Source organism: Formica exsecta, unplaced genomic scaffold (assembly GCF_003651465.1).
Source record: "Formica exsecta isolate Colony F162 unplaced genomic scaffold, ASM365146v1 scaffold16, whole genome shotgun sequence".
NCBI lineage: Eukaryota > Metazoa > Arthropoda > Insecta > Hymenoptera > Formicidae > Formica > Formica exsecta.
In genome coordinates this window covers 176556-199717 of record NW_021848922.1, presented here as the reverse complement: position 1 = coordinate 199717, position 23162 = coordinate 176556, and the positions used below count along the sequence as shown (strand labels likewise).

General features: G+C 36.8%; 1 protein-coding gene across 3 annotated transcripts in view; it reads left to right on the top strand.

Annotated features, from left to right (window-relative positions):
- The window catches only part of LOC115233086 (inositol-pentakisphosphate 2-kinase), a 102265-nt gene that overhangs the window by 25625 nt on the left and 53478 nt on the right, over window positions 1-23162 (top strand). For all 3 annotated transcript variants that reach the window (XM_029803310.1, XM_029803308.1, XM_029803309.1), the window contains one exon: window positions 14292-14344. The gene's annotated coding sequence lies outside the window, so the exon portion shown is untranslated. The remainder of the gene's footprint in view (window positions 1-14291; window positions 14345-23162) is intronic.

Sequence of the window (23162 nt, the reverse complement as noted above, 5' to 3'; positions counted from 1 at the left end):
TAAAAATATTTTATTAAATATCTTTTTTAAAAAAATAAATGATAAATTAATTGCTCGTAATACTTAGTTGTTTGAATATGTTTTTGGACACTCTATACATTAATGGTCTTGTAAAAACTTACTTTTCCCCTAACAATAATTTGACCTGTAAGTCAATTAACATTTTCACTGAAAGAGTAATTTCAAGTGATTGTCTCCGATGAGGTAATTTAAAGAACGACATTCGATGAATCGTGAATAAAATACTCGGCGCTTTTTTCGTCCGGACGATTTCTCACTCTTATTTCCGGCGAGATCTGTCGGTCTTTTGTCTCGTAGACGAACTTTAGGCAGTTCAAGGGGGGATTCGTGTCTGGTGCCACTTTGAGAGACCCGTACAGTCCATTAACGACCAACATCTGGCCCTTGCCAGCTGCTATCCGGTAAAAGGCAATCCACGGCCAGGGTCTAGCGCGATGTTCGGATATTCAGGTTCGTCTTTCATCGCGTTTATTATTTTTTTTGATAATGTTATACCGCGATATGAGGATATATATTTTACGAAAATAATAAAATTTATGCGTTGTTTTAAAATTACGTTCCCCTCGATATATATTTGAAGCGACAAAATTTCATTTCATTTCTCGTTGCGTTTAGCTAGATAACTCGATTTAAGGGGTCTTCCTATTTTAACACTCTGAAAATAAGGCGATTTTTGGGATTTTTTTTTTAAAGAAAAATAGAAAATATATTAATTCTAAAATTTGCACGTTTATTAAATAACATTTCAAGTATATCCTGAATTTTTTTCAAACAAAAATATTTGTTTGTTTCGGAGTTATAGTAGTCCAACCAGGATGTCTTAACAAAAAATTGTTGTTAGTGGCGAACATGATTCCGTTATAATCATCTGAAATAAAAAAATCAGAAAGATTCTTAATCTGTATGAGTGTGAACTAGAATAAAAAAAAGATTGAAAAATAAAAAAAGCAGCGTCTCCAAAAAAAAAATTTCATTTTTCACCAAAAAATTGGTTAGTTATGTAAGTCGCAAAATTTGAATTTTGCAAATATCGGTTTAATTCTAATTTACACGATAACCACACTCATACAGATTAAGAATCTTTTTGGTTTTTTTTATTTCAGATGACTATAATGGCTGGAATTATGTTCGCCATTTTTTTTTTTTTTTTTAGGTATCCTGGTTAGACCAATTTAATTCCGAAACAAATATTTCTGCTCTAATTTACACGATAACCACACTCATACAGATTAAGAATCTTTTTGGTTTTTTTATTTCAAATGACTATAACGGCTGGAATTATCTTCGCCTTTTTTTTTTAGACATCCTGGTTAGACAAATTTAATTCCGAAACAAATATTTCTGTTTGAAAAAAATTCAGGATATATTTAAAATGTTATTTAATAAACGTGCAAAGTTTAGAATTAGTATGTTTTATACTTTTCTTTAAAAAAATTTTCAAAAATTGCCTTTATTTTCAGAGCATCAAACTAGGAAGACTCCTTAAGATTTAGCCTCCCGTTCTAACGTGAGAAGATCACCTTTGATTTTCCCGAAATTTATCGATCTTGACGTTTATAGTATTTATTTATTTGACACGAATTGCATAGCGCGATCGCGAAATATTGCTTTAATAAAAATTGATTGCCTCGCATACGCGCAGATTTTCCATTGCGTCGAGGGGACGACAAAGAGCGAGCATCGCGGAGATATCGCGTATAAAGGGGGAGAGAAATAATATATCGCCCCCATGTTCTCATATTTTCTGAAATGGAGAACGCGCGTTTTCAACTGCACGCGTGCACATCCGTGTCAAAAACACGGATTGTGCGCGTAGTCTTTTCTCAGTTGCTGCGAAAGAAGAGTAGTGTAAGACGAGAAACATGAGACTTTCAGTAAGACCTACGAAAAATTGTCACGGATATTAAATGTTTCAAGAGACAGTTCAGAATTGAGAGAGACGTAAAATATTAGATTAGTTAAGGTGTATTTTTATCCGAATAACTACATTTATAGCTAATATATTGAATGAAAAATGTCAGACTAAATGCAATTATTTAACTTTGTCTCATAAATATCGTGTTCTTATTAGATTTTCAATTTGACATTAATTATATATTGCAATGCAACTCTAATGATTAGTTTGCCCTTCATCATTAATCGTGTTGGCTTTAATAATATAACCTGGAATACATTAGTAATTATAACGCAATGCGTTATTAATTATGCTTGGCTTCACATAAATTGCGAATGTAGCAATAATGAGATGTAATTTGGGTCTCTCTCGAGGCAATTAATATCGTTTATTTCGGGGGGTTTCTGGAATATATACGGTGTTATTAGTTATCGTTATACATTGTTGCCCCTTACTTTATATAAAATACTTCATACTCTTAATTAAACCTACGACGCACAGTCGATCGAAGAGAGGAGGGACAGAAAGACAAGGTGGAGAAATGAAAATTGTGTTTGAATATCCAATAGCTCGGATTTCCCATTGTTCAATGGGGATAATCGCGTTTTATTCGTATTATCTTGTCGCGCGCAGCCATTGGGGGGTGGATGGCTGGCTGACTGACTGGTTGTCGACTCAAGATCTTCGTATAACGGGACGGATTAAGCTTCCCTTGTACGTCACAAAAACAGGTTCTCCCCACAAGGTCCTCTTCCGCGAGGGCCAAAGCGACGTGCATTTTATGACACTCGTATTCGTCGTAAAAATTTTCTCTCGTTGCGCTTTTTCGTGACGTTAACACGCGTTATTACGTCACCGTGTCCGATATTCGCGACTCCTGTCCGCGATTCTACAATGCACCGTGTCGGATCGTAATGGGAAATTGGGAATATTGCGATGATGCGATGCTCCATCTCTCGTAACAATCTCGCCGCCGGCTCTACTAGCCGAAACTACTTCTCTCCAGTACATTAAGCTAGATTACCGCAATTAGCTGCGCCGCGCGTGTAAACTTGTTGGTGCGAAGTGTTTGGCATCTGGCAGCAGATACTGCTAACAGATTGCGGTCAAACTCGAGCTGCGAGCAGCCTTATCGCCTCCATAGTCCACGCGCGGAGAAGTCCTTCCTACGCGAGATTAGGCGTATTCTGCAAAATTATTACGAATACAAACTGTCGTCGAACTATAATAATTGAAACATTTTATTTCTCTAAACTCGTTCCTCTTTTATTAAAAATATACAAGAAATATCAACGAAAGATATAAACGAATCATGATTATTTGCAAAACTGGAATATTATTACGAGAATTTAAAATACTCGCGAGAATGTAATATTTTTACATTATTAAAAATAATGTAAAAATGTAATGTTTGGTCAAAAATTTCCGAAAATAAAATTTGTTCATCTCGTTACTTTAGCTTGGACGATTATTGTAATATGTGAATTAGTACGTCATAAAAGGTCGATGAGATTCGCGTGTTTAAAAATTCGATGTAAACACTGATTTGTATTCAATAGGCTCATCTCGACTCGAACGAGCACGATTCCGCTTTTAATGTCATTCGTTTTACGGCTTCATATATTTATTTTTCAAGCGAGGCTTTCGATTTTTGTTTACGTAAAAACTTGAGGAATACTCAAATGACCAATAATAAAACTGGATTATTGGTAATTTTTCAAAAATATTGTCTGTACTTTTAAGTACTGATTTTTAATTATCGGTTCTGCGGGCTTTAATCTCGACGGAAATTTTGATCACGTAATGCGTGCGGTTTGGCTGATACAAAGCGTGGTTTTCAAGCAGAAATTATCACATTTTGGGGCTCGCCTTGAAACGTCACTGTTTTTAACGCGGGAGAGGGGGTACTATGTATATTCTTAATTTATTCAGCATAAATTCGATGTGTATTTTTACGCTGGCATCCCAGCTTCGAGATAGCTTTTGACATTTGACGGCGGATAAATCGGTACGCACGATTAGTTGTCATTAATCGCGCGTTAATTTCGAGCGGGGAAGGAGATTGGTGATTGATTGCACACGCATTGATTGCGCAGAAAAGTCATTACGCGACGTAAACGAAACGGGAGACAGCTGCGCCGGGTGAAAGCAGAAAACGAAGGAGGGGGGGGGGGGTCCTCCGTAGGAGAGGCGCTCCATTTCCTCTGCCCACTCTCCCGGGTCCCTCCGCAAAATCGAATCGCATTTAAGCGCGTCACGTTTAATCGAAGAAAATATGTATTTGTATCCTCGATTTTACGAGTCGCGCGCGTTTTATGGAGACTTTCTTTTGCAGCAACGCTATCCTCTAGAAGCTACTTTCTTTTCGCGCAAAAATTACGGGGCGATCACGACGCGGTTTTATTCTTGGACTCGATCCACATTGCATTTTTACATACGGATTCGCCTTTAAACTTTATCGTTTTCGACACGGATCGGCTGCCATCGTTGTCCATCGATAGATGCAAATCGGTGCTTTATGCATCGGCCACGATATAACGCGTTTACCGACTAACACAAAGCTGTTTTTAACGCTAACGTAAGCGTAAAAATTATCGCCTGGGCGCGCAGCTACTGACCTAGCTTAATATTTCCGACACAGAGCACGGAGTATTTACGTCGCCGCCCGCGCGCGGACCACGTTTATATTTTGTTTTATAATTTCTCATCGGGTTTGTGGACCCTCTCTCTCTCTCTCTCTCTCTCTCTCTCTCTCTTTCTTCCACTCGAATGCGTCGTGTGTCTAAATGACGAAGCCAAGTGCACAATGTTAATTTAAACGTAAAATTTCACGCATTGGTATGCATTCGGCGATCTAATTTTATCTTTTCACTGCATCTAATATATATAATTTACGGCGTGGCTGGCACCGCTATTCGCTCCTGTAAGTCTTTCTCTTCAATTATTTACAACACAAGACGTGCCGTATTAGCGAAGGATTTAGGTTTAATTTCGACTTTACGTAAAATCTGTCTAAGTAATAAAGCAGAATTTACCGCGATAAATTTAAGGCAGGTACTGTGGGCAAGATTATGTTTTATTTGTTCTTGACTTAGGTACTTGACACAAGCCAAGATTAATTGCCATTAGTAAATATTAATTTATTTTCTTCCAGTTTTTAATTTTTCTCTCTTTCTTTCTTTCAGGTTTACATTGAATATGTAAAATGCCATTACAGTATACAGGGTGGGCCATTTTAATCAATTTACTGGAATATTTCAGAGCCCTTAAGTTTAAAACAAAAATGTTTCAGACAAAAGTTATTTGGTATTGAGGGGGTCATCTGATGGTGATCTTTATTTGATCTTGGATCAAAAGTCCAGAGGGTTATTTCAAGATAAACTTTATTTTTTTTAAATGAAACCCCCTATTTTTTATTGTATATTCTTATAACCTAAAAACACTATAATAAAGTATTTTTCGAGTTATTTTATATCTTAATCTGACATATTTTGATATAAAAAATAAAATATCTTAATACCAAAACAATATATTGATATCACATAACTTTTATCTGAAACATTTTCATCTTAAACTTAAGGGCTCTGAAATATTCCAGTGGATTGATTAAAATGGCCCATCCTGTATATTCCTAACTTTTACTGAATTTATTACAATAAGAGATAAAAGTTTTAAAAGAAGGAATGTTTGTAAATCTTGAAAAATAGAGATAATCATATATCTTCATTATTTTGATAACTTTTATATAACAAAGAGGGAAAAATTTCGGTTCGGTAGGAGTATGATTTTTCGGAGCACACGGTATATCTTTGTATATACGCATCTTCTGCGTCCTTCGCCATTATGCCTTTTCGTCTCGTCGCCTCCCCCGCTGCGAGAGAGGCAAATGCCTTTTTTTAGCGCGATCTTTGCGAACGCATCGACTAAATGATAAGTTCGAACTTGTTGGAACATGTTGGTACTCGTTCCGCCTTCTCGGTATCGTTTATACTTATATGCACGCCCAGTTTCGGGTCACGGTCTTGCACGCAGGTCCGTGCCAGTCTCTTTGCGAAGCACGTTCTGGAGCGTTTCGCCGTAATCTTCGTCGTGAAAGGTTATCACACGATCGCATTGTATTCGCATTTTGCGCCCGGAACAATCGACGAGCGCTCCGTTTCGTGGGAGAAAAGCGTGCGGTGAAATGACTGGATATTGCGAATGCGTCGTCCATTATCTCGCTTTTTAATTAAGTTAAACGCTGCCTCCAAATTAAGCCTTTGTTTGCCGAGTATACGCGAGAGAGCGTGTCTAAGGCAAAGGAAAGGAGGAAAAAAAAAAAAAAAGAAAGACCGCGAAAATGAGTCGATGAAGCAACGAAGATACGCTCGAGGATCCCGACTGATTTCTCGAAAATTACCAGTAGTCGTTCTCTTCGAATGTAGTACAATTTCCTTCGGTCTTTGCACCGGATGCACTTCGCCGCTGGATCCGGTAATAGAAAGAGCACCACCTACCACGTTTTCGTTTCGCGCAGGTTTCCCACCCCCGACAGATGTTTCTCGAGGGTGCAAGTGCCACGCGATCGGTCTTCTTACGCAAAGCTTCCCTCATGTCGCTTACCACTCGGCCTTCGTATATATATATATGCCCTTTTCTTTGTTCACCCTCGGAATGTACGCAGCATCCGACCTTTTTCAGGGCGTGGTAAAGAATTCCTTCGACGTTGAGGTTCTCTCTGTAAGGAATTTTTTTCTTTTTGCTTCTATCTTCTAATCTCCTCGCCTTCTTTTGTCATTTTCGTTAAACGAAACTCTCGTGATTTTTCACATAATACTAATCTTTGAGTTTATCAAATAAAATTTGTACTCTCTCTTTATTTCTCTCTCTCTCTCTCTCGTTCGTTTGCTCCCGTAGCCGTGACCAGGATAACGCGCGGAGGCAGGAAATTGGAAATGCAAACGTTGCAAGGAGTCGACGACACGAGCCGGGAAATGGATGTTTCTCAAATTCTCGTACCACCGCCGTCCCAACTTCACTTGTCGAGATTCGAAACGCCGTCGATCCATCGTGCCGGCTAGTCGGAAGTGAAATCCTCTCCAGATACTTCTCCTCCTCCTCTTCCCGACTCCCGCGTCCCGAGATAGCTTCGTTATTGGAACGGCGAATTTGATTAAGGGCGTCAGCATTCTCCATTCGCGACTGGGGGATTCATCTCGCTTCTTTCGTGCATATAATCCTCCCTTTTCTTGTATACCTCTCACATATTCCTCCCATTTCGGCTCCTTTTCATTGTCCGTCTCTTTGGTCGGCGAGAGACTTTCAAGTACTAATTATTATGCGAATAATTATGCGAATTATATTGTTCGATTAAATGTGAAATAATATTTTTCTCGATGTTTAATTACAATTTAATATTTTACGAAATGTATATCTTTCGCATAAGTTTTCACGAAAACTTGAAACATACACGTTGTAATAATTTATAGCAGAAACTTGTTAATTAATGTCACATTATTTATTAAATATTCTCTCATAATTAATTTTTTATTTGTTTGTAAGAGACCACCCCATATATACACGACTGTAAAATGAAATAATAATTAACACAGAATGTGGTTTTAATTCGCATTACGCGTGCTAATATGGAAGTTTAATTCATGTTGCGTTGAATTAAGTGGAATTTTCACGGTACGAAGGAGTTAATTGCCGGCTTTCCGTTATGAATTTTCCGTCGAGTCGAAAGCGATCGTTTATTTTTTTCTCGCATTTCTCTCGACAAAGGGAGGGCAAAAAGGAGAGAGATATCGTCGCTTTAACAACGAGTTACGGCCAGCTTTGACGCTAATAATCGTCTAAGTAGATTTAAACCTATCTTGCCGTTACACGTCTCGCACATCGCGAACGTGTTTTTATTTTTGTAATCATTGTGTGTGCTGTGGTAAATGCTCTTGTACTCTTCTAGCACGCGTATCAAAAGACAAATGATCGGCGGCGACCAACGATTGCGACAAATTCCATCGCTAAACAATCATTTATCGCGGATAAACGTGCTGCTTTACTTTCGCAACTTGCCTCATTAGACGTTTTGCTCGATTACGGAGTAATAACGGTATCGTTGTGAGCCTCAAAAGGCGCCACGCGTGAGATACTTACTTTTTCAGTGAGAAGTCGATGGGAAAGAACAACGCAAAGAATTAATTTAAAGAAAAAATTTGATTTAATTCACTTTAAGGGGTTTTCCTAGTTTGACGCTCTGAAAATAAAGGCGATTTTTGGGAATTTTTTTAAAGAAAAATATAAAACATATTAATTCTAAACTTTGCTTGTTTATTAAATAACATTTCAAATATATCCTTAATTTTTTTCAAACAAAAATATTTGTTTGTTTCGGAGTTATAGTAGTCCAACCAGGATGTCTAAAAAAAAAATGGCGGACACGATTCCAGCCGTTATAGTCATTTGAAATAAAAAAAACCAAAAAGATTCTTAATCTGTATGAATCGTGGCCTGAGTATTTGCGTCAAACAAACACGGCGATAAAGAATTGACGATCATACGTGTTTTCTCTGATAACAAATTCATGCGAAGGAGAGATTCGTTTGATCTTTAGCTGCGCCAGCTTCGAGGGAAGCTAATCTCCACACGCGTGCAAAGAAAATGAAGATAACGCATGATAAGAGAGTTTCTTCCGTTTACGTAGGCTCGAAACAGGGGGTGAAGAGGGGGAGGCCTTGGCGAAAGCTACCGAGTTTCGAATTAACGGTAGCCCCGCTAAAGACGAGCATAAACACGTATCCGCTCGAAGTTTGTAAATTGTGAAAATCTTTCTTCACGCAGAATGTATATGCGAGAATGTATAAAGTATAAAACGACACGTCGCTTAAATCAATTCGCGATAACCGCTCCTATTGATAACTCCTTATCTTTGTTAACGCGTGCTTTTTGATTTCCGAATCGATTGTTTTTTTCTCCCGTATGCCAGAAACGCGCGTTTCTCGAGCACGCAACACAGGCGCGCGCACACAAACGAACACACACATACACACACACACACACACACACACACACACACACAAACAGAAGCGAGTATAGTTGCTACACGTATCTCGTCTCGTCTCGGCTTGCCATGTTGTTTTCGTCGAGGGGGCAGACCTCGTGGATCTCGACTCTTGGGCTACGTCATAAGCGTCTATTTATACTCCGACGCAGCGTATAAACTTATATAGGGTGTTTCCTCACGACTCGTATTCACAGCTTGCCTTTGTCGCTCGTTAATCGACCGATGTAGATGCGCTACGGTCAAGAGACACGTGGTACATGTTAATAAGGGAAGCGAGGAGCTTGTTGAAGTCGTGTAAAACGCATGTGGGTGAAGCGGAAAAGCAAGAAGCATTCATGTATTATCTTTAAATCTCTTTTTGCGATATATAAAGTCAAAAGAAATGAAAATGTAAAATAGAAAGAAAAATCAAGTCTGCTAAATTGACGATTTTATTTATAATTATTAACGATATATAAGAGGATAAACAAAAGGATTTATAAAGAAAGCGAAATAATGACAGATGGTTAGATTTAATTTAGAAATGAATACGCGAGAGAGAGCTCAAGAGACAAGTGTGAGAGACTGGCCTGTCCCGCTCTGTATATGCATTCTTCGTGAATGAAGTTGACACAGCATTCGGATCTTGACTGTAGCGTCTCGCGAAGGGTATATCTACTTACCTATCTACCTACACATTGATACCGATCCAGACGGTATTTCCGTTCGCGGTGACTACAAATGTCTGACGTGTTCGACGGAATTATATCGAACGCGCGACGCTCACCCCATGTGAGGAAAAGTCGCGTTATTCGAACACATTGTGCTGACATCGGGGTCGAAACGGTCAAGGAGGTCGGCGAGACAAAAGACTAGCTACATATGAATAATAATAATGGATAAGACATGTGTAAAGTATCCGTATATACGGGGTGGGCTCGAAGGTTCTGGCCAGATTTTGAGATTTTATAGGAAATTTAATTCTGAACAAAAAGTTTCCGATACACATGGGTGGAAAAATGTTTCCTTAAAAAGTTAACGCCCAAAAATCTCTAAAATCACGGTTATTTTATACATTTTTATAAATATCAGGGAAAGTATGCGTTTTTTTAATAAAAAGTATCGAAACAAAAGTTGTAGAGAATTAAATTATCTTTCAAATGAGATCAAAATAATTGTAGTACGTTCCATAGGTTTTGAGATAACCACTTTCGAGAGCTTCTTCGTAGAGCTTTTTAAAAATACTCTTCATTTATGCTGTTATAGCTTTTGCTAATTTTTAACGTTTATCTTTTGTTTATTGGTTATTCCACTAAACAAATTTTACTTTTCTGCATTGTTTAAACCAATCACCATAGGAGGATGAAAGAAAGAGCAGGTGAAAAAAAAAATGAAATAAAAAAGGATGGAACAATAAATTTCTTGGAGAAAATCAATAAAAATGAAAAATAAAAATCTTTTTCTTTCATAAAAATAAAATAATTCTTTTTAAACTCAAATAGCACTGTAATAGCAGAAAACGAATAAAAATGGAAAAAAGCGCTAACTTTTTAAGGAAGTATTTTTCAACCCACGTTTATAGGTAACTTTTTGTTCAGAATTGAATTTCCTATAAAATCTCAAAGTCCGGGCCCACCCTGTAGATTGCCATTTTCCGGAGTCGGGGAGCAATTTCTGCGGCAAGGAACGGAGAATAAGTACGATGAGTGCATTAATGCGAGAAAAAAATCGTGTAGCGACATCAGGGCCTCTGTCATCACTCCCAGGCCTGCAATCTGCGTGAATTACGCGCCACGCAGATTATAGAGAACGCGCGCGGAGAGACGGCGGACTTTACGGCCGCGGTATATACGGTGGACCGAGCGAGAGCTCATTTTCGCTCGACGATACAAAATGACTTCGCGATAATTTGCAATCATTTATAAAGCCGCGATAAGTTTATCCCGGTCTTACGCGAATCCCAAGATTTTTTCCTTTTCTTTTTTTTTTTTTTTTTAAATTAGATATTGCTAACGCTAAGTAAGGTAGATTCGTTCTACCTTACTTAACGCTTCCTTAGCCGGAAACGATGCGAAATCTCTGCGTGAACGTCACGAATCTGACATTCACCATTCTCCGACATCATTTGCGTTATAACGTAACCACGATTGAGTTGAGTTTCTGCCGCAATAAATCCGTTAATGGATGAAGCCGTTCGCCAAATTGCATTTATATCGCCGTTTCTTCGTGGAATGGTTTTGGTCTTTTGTTCCACTTAGGCCGTTAACCGTAAGGAACGGTCACAAGTCATAATTAAACAAAACTAACGGTGTATTTTGCGAAGGAGGGGAGGGGCGAGCACATTACATAGCTCCAACGTACACCGAAAAAAAAAAATTGTTAACTTGACTAAATCCGTTCAATTAATTCCCATTTTTTTAATTGAAATATTTATATATTTAAGTCAAACACGACATATTAAATCTAACATGATGTATATTTGACTTAAATATATAAATATCTCAATTAAAAAAATTGTAATTAGTTGAACGGATTTAGTCAAGTTAACCATTTTTTTTTTTTTTCAGTGTACATATACCTTTAATTATGGAAGCTGAGAGAAAAATTATGATCGTGAAAACAGGTCCACTCGAGATGCGTTTCTCGCATCGTTTAAGATCGTTCAAGTCGTGGCCGTTTTAAAAAAAAAATAATAATTCGGAAGGAGATAGAGATAGAGAAAAAGAAAAAATCGTGATATCTTCAAATGTCATTTAGTTAATTAAATTAAATTCGTTTTAAATTCGTCATCGCATTAATTGCGTGACGCCGACGATTTTGCAGGGTAATGCCGTCTTCGAGACGCAGATAAAATCGCCGATAAACGCATTTGAATCGGGGCCGATTATTTATAATTCCGCCGAGATATATACCTGAATTACAGCCGCGCCCGATGTTGTGTTCGCGCGATCGATCGATATATCACGTATACGTAATATGTATTATACATAATGTTACAGTAGTTTTTGAAAAAAAAAGATATGATCTCTTTTTCACATGAAATCATATTTCCGTTCTTTTTTTTGTCCGTTTAAATTACCAATTTGGTTTATTTGCGATGTTGCAATATTTTGTTCAAGTATTTGGATAATCCAACGAATTTTTTTTTTTTTATTTTTTTTTTTTTTTTATGTGGAAAACTAGCAGATAAGGGCCAAGGCGCGAGTATCAATGCGCGAATTTATTGTTAAATTTTATTTAATTGTCATTAAAAATGACAGATAAGATCTGTCAGTTTTGCACGTGATTGTTCTTACCCTGAGTCTACTGCTGCTATTATTGAATTTTTTTTTATACAATGATTAATAATTATCGTTCAACACGCCACAGGGCGCGACGTAACGTTTACGCAACGCAAATTGGAAGCATCGCGAACGAGTTTGCGACGACAATGACGATAATAATAAAGATAACAACGGAACATTTAATTATTGCCCGTTAATTATGTAATTTCTAGTCAATCAAAACCGTTAATTATCTCTCTTTTTTTTCTCCGCTTCTATTTTCGTTGTTTTCCTCAATTCTTTTGCAATTAAATTACGTAAGTGTATTATACGCACTGGTTCTAATTAGAATTACCAGGACATGAAGCATGTTATGTAAACGCAGCATGAGCACAACCACGACATGGGAAGGCATTAAATAATTAAATAATACTTAATCTAAAGTTAATCGAGAAAATCAAGTAAAATGTGAAGGACAACGAGATCGATATAAAAGCCAGCTGTTTTTGGAAATTTTGTTTTACCGCGAAAATGGTATGTAAGGTCGACACAGAGTTTTTTATCGTCGTGCGTTTCTACGCGTGCGTCTCCGGGGAAAAGCGCGAACCGTGAAATTATGCAGTGGAATTGATCGGTTTTTTAGACGACCGAACGGATACGGATTACAATTACAAAATTGTCGTTAAAATGCATGAGTTCTCATGACGACGACAATGACGACGGTGCGAGAGCAGTGGAAAGAAAGATAAACATTCTGATGTAATCGCGAATCTACGAAATAATAAGATTTACAAAAATCGTGAAAACGACGAAATGATTTCACATACTGCTTGAAAAAACATGGAAAGCCTGTAATCCTCAGGAATTTTTTTTTTTTGTACCTGGATAAATCAGAGAATTTTTATGGAATTTTATTAGGACTCAGGGAATTTTTTAAAAAATTCTCTTTTATTAATCTCTATATTAATCTCTAATTATTTAATCTCTTAAATAATTTTGCTTTTATATTGTAAGTAATAGACAATCCGCCAATAAGTCAAGTTGTGAATTATAATTTTGGAATATATTTTAAATATATATCTATCTCTGTTTATATATATTCAATGTCTTAATAAAATATTGAATATGCATATATGCTTTATTTTAATTTTTAGTTATAAAAAATGATAAAAGTTATGCAAGTTAAAAATTTTTATCTTAACGAAAACTACTCCGTTTCTATTTTCAATATATAAATCTAGCACATAAAACTTAATTGGCCTTGTGTTTTTCCTTCGTGTGAATGTGAAACATTAGAAAATAAAATAAAATAAAATTGAATAAAATAAAATAAAATTTAATAAACAAACTTATTTTAGAAAATTGCACTAAAAAATCTTTAAATATTCTCGTTACCTGGAATTTTGAACAAAAATATCTGGAAGATCAGGGAATATTCAGGGAATTTTTTTACAAGATTTGAAAAAATACCCTGCGTTTATATTATGAAATGCGCGTGTTTACGTCTGCAAAGATTAATAACTCTAGAGATATATTTCCGTCTCACGTTTTGATTACGAAGCATCGATAATCATGTTTGCTCGTACGATTTATTAATAAAATCAACGATTTAAAAAAAAAAAAGTCGCATGCGACTTGTTTTCAATCGGCGTTATTCGAAATGCAAACACGGATTATCAAAGTCGAAGGATCGCGCCGAAGATTTACGAACAGGTTAAAATTTAAATAGTAGCCGTCCTTCGTTCGCTCTTTAGCGCCTTGTAACCATAAGCGGCTCGAATTCTTGCCGATCGATTTCTTTTCTATGCCGACTGCGTAGTTGCGTATACGTCGGGTCACGATTATCGAGTTTTTTTTTTCCTCGACTGAAAATACAACGCTTGTCCACATAATCATTGGCGAGATCAAACACATGTCAATCATGAAATTGTATTAATATATTCATTCATCACAGTATCCAGTTCTGATAACGCGAACACTTTTTCTCGTATAATATTGTTCTGGCTCACATACACATACGTGAGACGCCTTTATTAAATAAATGAAACTAATTTACGAATTAATTAATTAATAGCAAAAATTTTGTTTACAGGATAGCCTGATGGAGCACCATTTGTCCTTGGCTACGATGCAGCATCGCCGCGGGTGAGTTTCTTGTACTAATTCTTATATAATCTTTTTTGTTTTGTTTTTACTCTTTTTTTTTATATTTTTGAAATGATTGCGGAAATAAATTTCAGGAAATTTTGTTTATTCAAAAATATTGATAAATTATGAAACTCTCTTTTTCTTTTTGCATACGATATGTATGCGAAGGCTTTGGAAAAATACACAATCTTTTTTAAAACTGGTTAAGCAATCGAGAGAGATCTCTCTTATCATTATTTAAAAATCAACGCTTTTCATTAAAATGTAATTCAAGTAACAGTGTGCACGCGTGAAAGGAAGATTATGTATTTTTACATGAAATGTGTTTGATATCACGCACAAAGAGCGCAAATAATGACACTGGGGAAAGATTTCATTCGAGTTACATAATAATTGCTACGCTACAAAAGCGTCGTTACATAATTATGTCGCCAAATTGAACGGAAAACGAGAGCTGTAAATAACAGTTCGAGAAACTCTCTCTCGATACACGTTACGTTACAAATCATTTTGCCAATATATAACAATACGCGCGATATATAAATAATACCACGCAATTATTATCGCCACGTGTATGCCGTTTGCCACGTGCGACGGTTACACGAGGCACACGAGATCACGTTGCTGCGACGCAGCATTAATATCGATCGGTGGGGGAAAAGGCGAGATATTCTGGAAGGAGGAGAGATTTTCTCGCTGGAAAAAAAGGCAGATTCGAGAAACCGGGATACAACAGCGTGGTATCGTCTTCTCGCCGCAAATAGACGATGCAATTTTTTTTTTTGTCACGCCGTTAAGGGGGCATATCCGTTTGAACTTTCGAAAAATGAGTATATTTTCTAGATTTTTTTTTGCAGCGCAACGACTCGATAAAAACTTTTGATTTTTTTTACAATATTAATACAATATTATATTAAGTACTTAAATAAAAATTTTCAGCTTAAAAAAGATTTTTTTTTAAAGTTATGCGAATATTTGCAGATTTATATTTTCATGCACGGTGTGCATGAAAATATAAATTTTTGTTATAAACAAAAGAAGATGGATTTTTTTTTTTAATGGAATTTTTTTCAACATGCCGCCATTTTTCTATTTTTTAAAATTTTGAAAAAACGTTTGGATAAGAGATAGCTATTAATATGTTTAATAAAAAAATATATTTTTTATTTCGGATATGATAAACGAATGTTTTCATAGCCATCTAAAATTGGAGGTGCTCTGCGAATATTCGTATAACTTTAAAAAAAAATTTTTTTTTAAGCTGGAAATTTTTATATTTAAGTACTTAATATTATATATTAAGTGGTTCAAACGGATATACCCCCTTAAAGAGTCGCGCGCTTTCGCGACGCAAATAACCTTATAAGTTAACCGCCGTGATAGCGTCGCGCGCGCGTGACGTCATAACGCGTCGAGATAACGTCGAGATTAATGCGTGCGATCTGTCCTCGAAGATACGTCCGATTTGTTTTTCGGTCGCGCGAACACGTGTAAAATTGCGAGATCCCGAAGGCGCGAAGCCAATGGCTTTCCTTACTCGGCGATTTCGGCTATTGATATCGCATATCTTTGACGCTGTTGAAATCGCGATGTTGACTGTAAAGTATCAGCGCGCTCGAGAAAGCGTCGCTTTCGTATCGATGCAGGCGTCCCCCTATTTATACTCGGAGAGCTTACGCACCGAAGTTTCCCTCTGACGAAATTGCGTGAAAGGACGTAAGCGTGCGGCAGGGGCCCTAAAGACTGCCCGCGGCGAGACGAGACGCAACCCACCGAGTTGTCGGGATCCCAAGGTATTTTGTATCCCGAATATTCGGGGTCCAATTCTTATTTTTTTTTCTCTCTCCGTTTCTCTCCGTCCCCCTCATCAGACGGAGAAAAACGTTTCTACGAACGAATCTCCTCGTCGCTCGAGGCATAGATATTTTCTCTCATTCCTCTCTCGCGCTCTTTATATTTAATTTACGATGAACGATTTAGATGTACCCGTCGAAAAATTTTCCCGGAAGAATTCCGGAAAACATTGTGGATAGAATTTATAAATAGTTGGTGAAAATCTACAATCTTTTTTCTTTTTAAGGGGGCATACCCGTTTGAAACATGAGTTTTCTAGATCTTTTTTTGCAGAACAAAGACTTGATAAAAGTTTTTAATTTCTTTTACAATATTAATACAATATTATTAACTATTTAAATAAAAATTTACAGCTTAAAAAGAATTTGTTTTTTAAAGTTATGGGAATATTTGTAGAGCTTCTCCAAATTTTAGGTAGCTGCATGAAAACGTTCGTAGATTATATCCGAAATCAAAAATACAAACTTTTTTTTATTAAACATATTAATACCTACCTGCTATCCAAGCGTTTTTCTAAAATTTTAAAAAATGAAAAAATGGCGGCGTGTTGAAAAAAAGTTTAAAGTCCATCTTTTTTGTTTATAACCAAAAAAAATGGGAAATCAGATTTAAAAAAAGACTTTGTTAGGAGATGCGAAATCTTATTAGGAACTCGCATGTAAAATTTGAAGTCAATCCGTCGAACGTAGCCCAAGTTTTCACGCACACCGTGCATGACAACATAAATCTTCAAATATTTGCAAAACTTAAAAAAAAAAAAAAAAATTTTTTTTTAAGCTGAGAATTTTTATTTAAGTACTTAATAATATTGTATTAATATCGTAAAAAAAAAAAAAAAAACAAGTTTTTATCAAATCGTTGCGCTGCAAAAAAATCTAGAAAATGTACTCATCTTTCGAAGATTCAACCGGGTATGCCCCCTTAAGTAAACCATTCCGGTCCCAGATTATATCCTTGTCGTCCATCGACAAACGACCGATGAATAATTCCGCGTTCGACCCGCTCGTCGTCCCATATGTCCAGCCGCGACCGATCGACCGATCGATGTCGATGTTCCCGCGGAGTTTTTCTTTCATGAAACGACTTCGGCCTCCTTCCGCCATTGCTACGCGATTGGAAACATCGCAAGCGGCGAAGGAATAGGGGCCGTGGGAAAAGCGGTAAAACGCGTTGGTAGCACGCGGAACCTTTTGCTCCAAGTTCGTCGACCGCCGCGATGCACTCACAATCAGCGCAATCGCGCACGATGTTTTTCCGCCCCCCTCCCCCTTTCCCCTGTTTCCCTTCCCTCGTTACCTGGGGTAAATCGCCAAGATTGTTTCCTTGTTTTCGCGTGCGATTTAAAGCCCGCGAAGAAAAATATATATACACAAAATGATGACATTCGAAAAATTGTTGCGATATCGGTCACCGTATATATGCGAACTGATTTTTTTCGCGTCGACAACACTTTATCGATAAATGGAGGCTGTTATGGCGTAAGATGGTGTCGTGTCGCAAACCTTCTCGTTGGCTCCGTCCGCGTCGGCGATTTTGTTTACAAGTAACCTGGGACAAATTGACGGGGCATCAGTCGTTTTTCTCTCGCGCGCCGATAGGCAGACGTCGGTGGTCGTGTTTGAGGATATTTTGTTTAAAAATAAATTGTGTCGACGGGATTGATTCTGCGACAGGCGCGACAGGCAGCAGGCCGCCATAAAATAGACACGTGACGCAAATGAGGCGTTTGCAGGAAGGGTTCGCAATAGGTCACGGGCTTACGCGCGTGGGGTGTAAATTATTAATAATAAAAATTGATTGCCCCGAACGAGAGAGCTCGTTCCAGCCAATCTCCGCGAATGACATAATCGAATCCTCGAAATACTAATCGAACGTCATTGGGTGATCCACTCGTGGCGCGGGATTTTATGCCGCAACTGGCCGGAAATATAACCAATAATGTAATGCGAAATTGTGTCTCCTCTTAATTATTTAGCGATGTGTCAAATTAGATATCTCTGAAAACCACATCGAACGCAGAACAAAATTCAATCAAGATGACTTATAAAATATTTAAATCTACGATGAGGGAGATGGATAGTTATATTTTTATTATATTTTTATCTTCTGTTTATATAAATTAATATAAAATGAAAAAATTACACATCCAACAAAAAGATTCTTATAAAATTTTCGTTTTTTTTTTTTTTTTTTTTTTTTTTTTTTTTTTTTTTTTTTTTTTTTTTTTTTTTTTTTTTTTTTTTTTTTTTTTTTTTTTGACGCATAAGAAAAAACTGGATATTATTTTTTACGTCAAAAAAGGCGTTATCGATCGCGCATGTGAATCGCGAAAATTTTTAAGGCGATCGCGTTGGCAGCGAAAGTTGATACGTTCATTCTCTATTATTATGGCTCTATAACTCGCGCGCGAAATACATATATTCTTACGTAGCACGTCGATATTTTGCATTGATATCGCGGTCATAACTGGAATCGCGCCACTTCTATCTTTGCAACACGTCTCTGTCGCGTAACAAAAGTTCCCGCGATTGACTTCCCGCTTTGCGGTACATTTATATCACAAACCGTATCCGGGAATTGTAACGCGCGTGTGTTGTACATTTACTTGAAATATAATTCTATAATAATATTTATTTTAAAAAAAAAGGTATAATTTTATTTAACTTCACATGTTTGCTCCATTCATTTTGCGTCAAATGTAACTTTAATTTTCATCTAAGATAACGATGGCGACCTTCTGATGTTGACGATGAATAGAAAAAAGTTATCTTTTTCGCGACTGACGCACGCTGGTCTCTCGGACGCGTTAAAAACGAATATTAAATCCTCGTATCGTCGCCTTCGCGAGGTTCGCCTCGAACGAATGCGAGCCAAGGCTAAAGCAATATAACGGCAACGCACGCCGGCGCGTCCCGATGACAGCGATGATTTGTCTCCTCCTGGTAGCCTCAAGAGTTTTCGTACGAGTTGATGATCTTCGCGTTGACCCTACCCGCTTATTACTTTAAATAGCGACGGGGTATCGCGTTGCTTTTGCGGATTATACGTTGATACGTTATTATGTACCGCTCGGATAAAGGATAATTTGTATACGGCTCGTGCGTAGACTTGTAATTTATTACTCACCACACAGTCTTCTATAATAATATTTATTTTAAAAAAAAAGGTATAATTTTATTTAACTTCACATGTTTGCTCCATTCATTTTGCGTCAAATGTAACTTTAATTTTCATCTAAGATAACGATGGCGACCTTCTGATGTTGACGATGAATAGAAAAAAGTTATCTTTTTCGCGACTGACGCACGCTGGTCTCTCGGACGCGTTAAAAACGAATATTAAATCCTCGTATCGTCGCCTTCGCGAGGTTCGCCTCGAACGAATGCGAGCCAAGGCTAAAGCAATATAACGGCAACGCACGCCGGCGCGTCCCGATGACAGCGATGATTTGTCTCCTCCTGGTAGCCTCAAGAGTTTTCGTACGAGTTGATGATCTTCGCGTTGACCCTACCCGCTTATTACTTTAAATAGCGACGGGGTATCGCGTTGCTTATGCGGATTACGTTATTATGTACCGCTCGGATAAAGGATAATTTGTATACGGCTCGTGCGTAGACTTGTAATTTATTACTCACAATTCGTACACACAGTCTTTGCAATATTAGATGAGATAAGTATTGTACAGTTATGGAGGAAGGAAGAAGGGTGAGGGAGTTTATCTTATTCTCCGAATGAATTTTTCGAAATAAAAATTTATTTTCTCCAGAGAATGCAGGTGCTTAAAAATATACGATTTACAAGGAACGATAATTGGAAAGTAGATTTTTGCGCGACTTTGTTGAATATCTCGATCTGTACTCGTTCTCATACACGTCGCATTATTGCAATACTTTTAATAAACGATTGAGAACGGATTATTATCACCGTTATATCCATCCTGATAACGGAGCATCCTTCTCTCGCGGCGCGACGATAGCTTTTTATCCGCTTCCTCGGTTCAAGAAACTAACGCGTCCTCCCATGCTCCCTCGCCTCTTTTAATTGGCCGTGCTCTTGAAAATTTTGCAGGCAGAAATTAATTTTCCTTCCGCGTGAGAGATATTTCACTGCAATGCGTACCGAGAGAGGTGCAATTAAATATTATAAAAGTATCCAGATGATTCGAGGAGAAGAATTATATCTCTCGAGATTTATTAAGGGGTCTTCCTAGTTTGACGCACTGAAAATAAAGGCGATTTTTGGGAATTTTTTTAAAGAAAAGTATAAAACATTGTAATTCTAAACTTTGCTTGTTTATTAAATAACATTTCAAATATATCCTTAATTTTTTTCAAACAAAAATATTTGTTTGTTTCGGAGTTATAGTAATTCTAAACTTTGCACGTTTATTAAATAACATTTTAAATATATCCTGAATTTTTCTCAAACAAAAGTATTTGTTTATTTCGGAGTTATAGTAGTCCAATCAGGATGTCTAAAAAAAATGGCGAACATGATTCCAGCCGTTATAGTTATCTGAAATAAAAAAAAAAAACCAAAAAGATTCTTAATCTGTATGAGCGTGGTTATCGTGTGAACTAGAATTAAATCGATATTTGCAAAATTCTTTTTTTGTGACTTACAAAACTAACCAATTTTTTAGTGAAAAATGAAATTTTTTTTTGAGACGCTGCCATTTTTTTATTTTTCAATATTTTTTTTTTTTATTCTGGTTCACGCGATAGCCACACTCATACAGATCAAGAGTCTTTTTGGTTTTTTTATTTCAGATGACTATAACGGCTGGAATCATGTTCGCCATTTTTTTTTAGACATCTTGATTGGACTACTATAACTCCGAAACAAACAAATATTTTTGTTTGAAAAAAATTCAGGATATACTTGAAATATTATTTAATAAACGTGCAAAGTTTAGAACTTAATATGTTTTATACTTTTCTTTAAAAAAATTCCCAAAAATTGTCTTATTTTCAGAGTGTCAAACTAGACCCCTTAAGACTTTTAGAAAATACAGGGCAACTAGAGAGTAGAACGCATTTTTTCGCTTCTGTACATAAATATTATTTTAAAAAGAGATACTTTACGATAATCTTGGAAACGAATCGGTCAAGTATCGCTTTCGAAATTCTCGATGAAGTGTCACTTTCCAGGTCAGTAGAAGGATCGACGCGTATCGTCGTCCTCGGACACTGTCATACGCGAATGAAACACAACGAGCGACTTTCCAAGAGCGTACGCTCGTGGCGATCCGTTCGCCGCTATTTCGACTCGAATGTACGCGAGCGAGGAGAGAAAGTTTCGTATCGAAGTGTGCGATTCCACGGGACACTCGATTAGTCCTCTCGACGTAGCCGACTTTGTCCGATTTTATCGATGTCTTATATACTACGTTCGATTGTCGTTTGATAGGAACAGACGATTAATTTTGCCGTGTATATGATATTGGGGTATCTAAATGGAAAACGTTGCATCGCTCAAAACGGATATACTCGATGAGTCATTTTTTTTTAGAGTTACAACATACGCATTATAAATTCAGTCTTAATTCGTTCGCTTGATTATTCTCATCGTGTGGTCTGTAAAAAATGTTATTATTTAAAAATTGAAAAATTTGTATATGTAGTTTAGGGTGTCTACCTGGAAAAACATGGAAAATCTGGAATTTTCAGGCAATTTTTTTATACTTGTGAAAATCAGGAAATTCTAATGGAATTTTGCTGGACTCGGAGAATTTTTAAAAAAATTCTCTCTTTGATAATTTTGTTCTTATACTATAAGCAATAGACAATCCATCAATTAGCCATGTTGTGAATTATGTGTTTAAAATATATTATAAATATATATCTATCTCTGTTTATATATTCAATGTCTTAACAAAATAATAAATATGCAATACATATTCTTTATTTTAATTTTTAGTGAAAAAAATAAAAATGTTATGTAAGTAAAAAAATATTATCTTAACGAAAGCTATTCAGTTTTATTTTTCAATACATTTGTAAATCTAGCACTCGAAACTTAAGTGGCTTTGTGTTTTTTCTTCGTATGAATGAAAAGCATTAGAAAAAGCGTATAATAAACAAACTTATCTTAGGAAATTGCATCAAAAAATGTTTTAAATATTTTCTTGGAATTTTGAACAAAAATATCTGGAAGAGAATTTTCAGGAAAATTTTTTACACAATTTAGGTAAACACCCTGTAGTTGTAAATGAGAATAAACGCTTTCGTAATCAAATGTTTTAAATGGCATTAGGTCGCTAGTTTTTTAGATTTTGGAGAATGGAGATTGTGTATTATTAAACCGGCATTGACATTTATGTATAACTTATATTACAAGTACAGTCATTGTCGCTCTTGTTAAATGTTTATAAAAGGAGATGAATGCCTTGCCGGATAAATTTTATCTCCGCCTAAATCGTCCTACGACGCAGTATAATACAATTTTTTTTTTTAAATTCTGCAATAAAACATTAACTGTTCAAGAGGTCGAACTGAACGTCGCGACCGTGATCGAGAATGATTTATGACTCAAGCGAACAAGTATCGTTTTTCCAGGCGCTGTTTTGCGAATCGAAGGCCACTATTCGCAAAAAAAAAGTTCAAAATAAAAAAAAAGACAAAGGAACCGCGGCGGTTATTTGAGAGAGCGGGAGGGGGGCGAGTTCGATTTACGATCCAATAACCGCTCGATTTATTATTATCGCAAAATTTGCGATAACGGAGTCCAGACTTTACGCCGTGTATATACGTGACTGAGCACCGTTTGTGCGATCGGAGTAGGGGAGGGAGAGCGTAAAAAAAAAAAAAAGTAGAACGACGAGTTTCCTTCGGGCAATGATAGCGGAGGAGGGAGGCAGGGATGGAAAGAAGGAGAGAGAAAGGGGGAGGAGGCCACTCCACCGAACAGTTAGCCGACCGTGATGCTGCTCCGGCTCCTTCGATCGGCGTCGGCGGGGGCG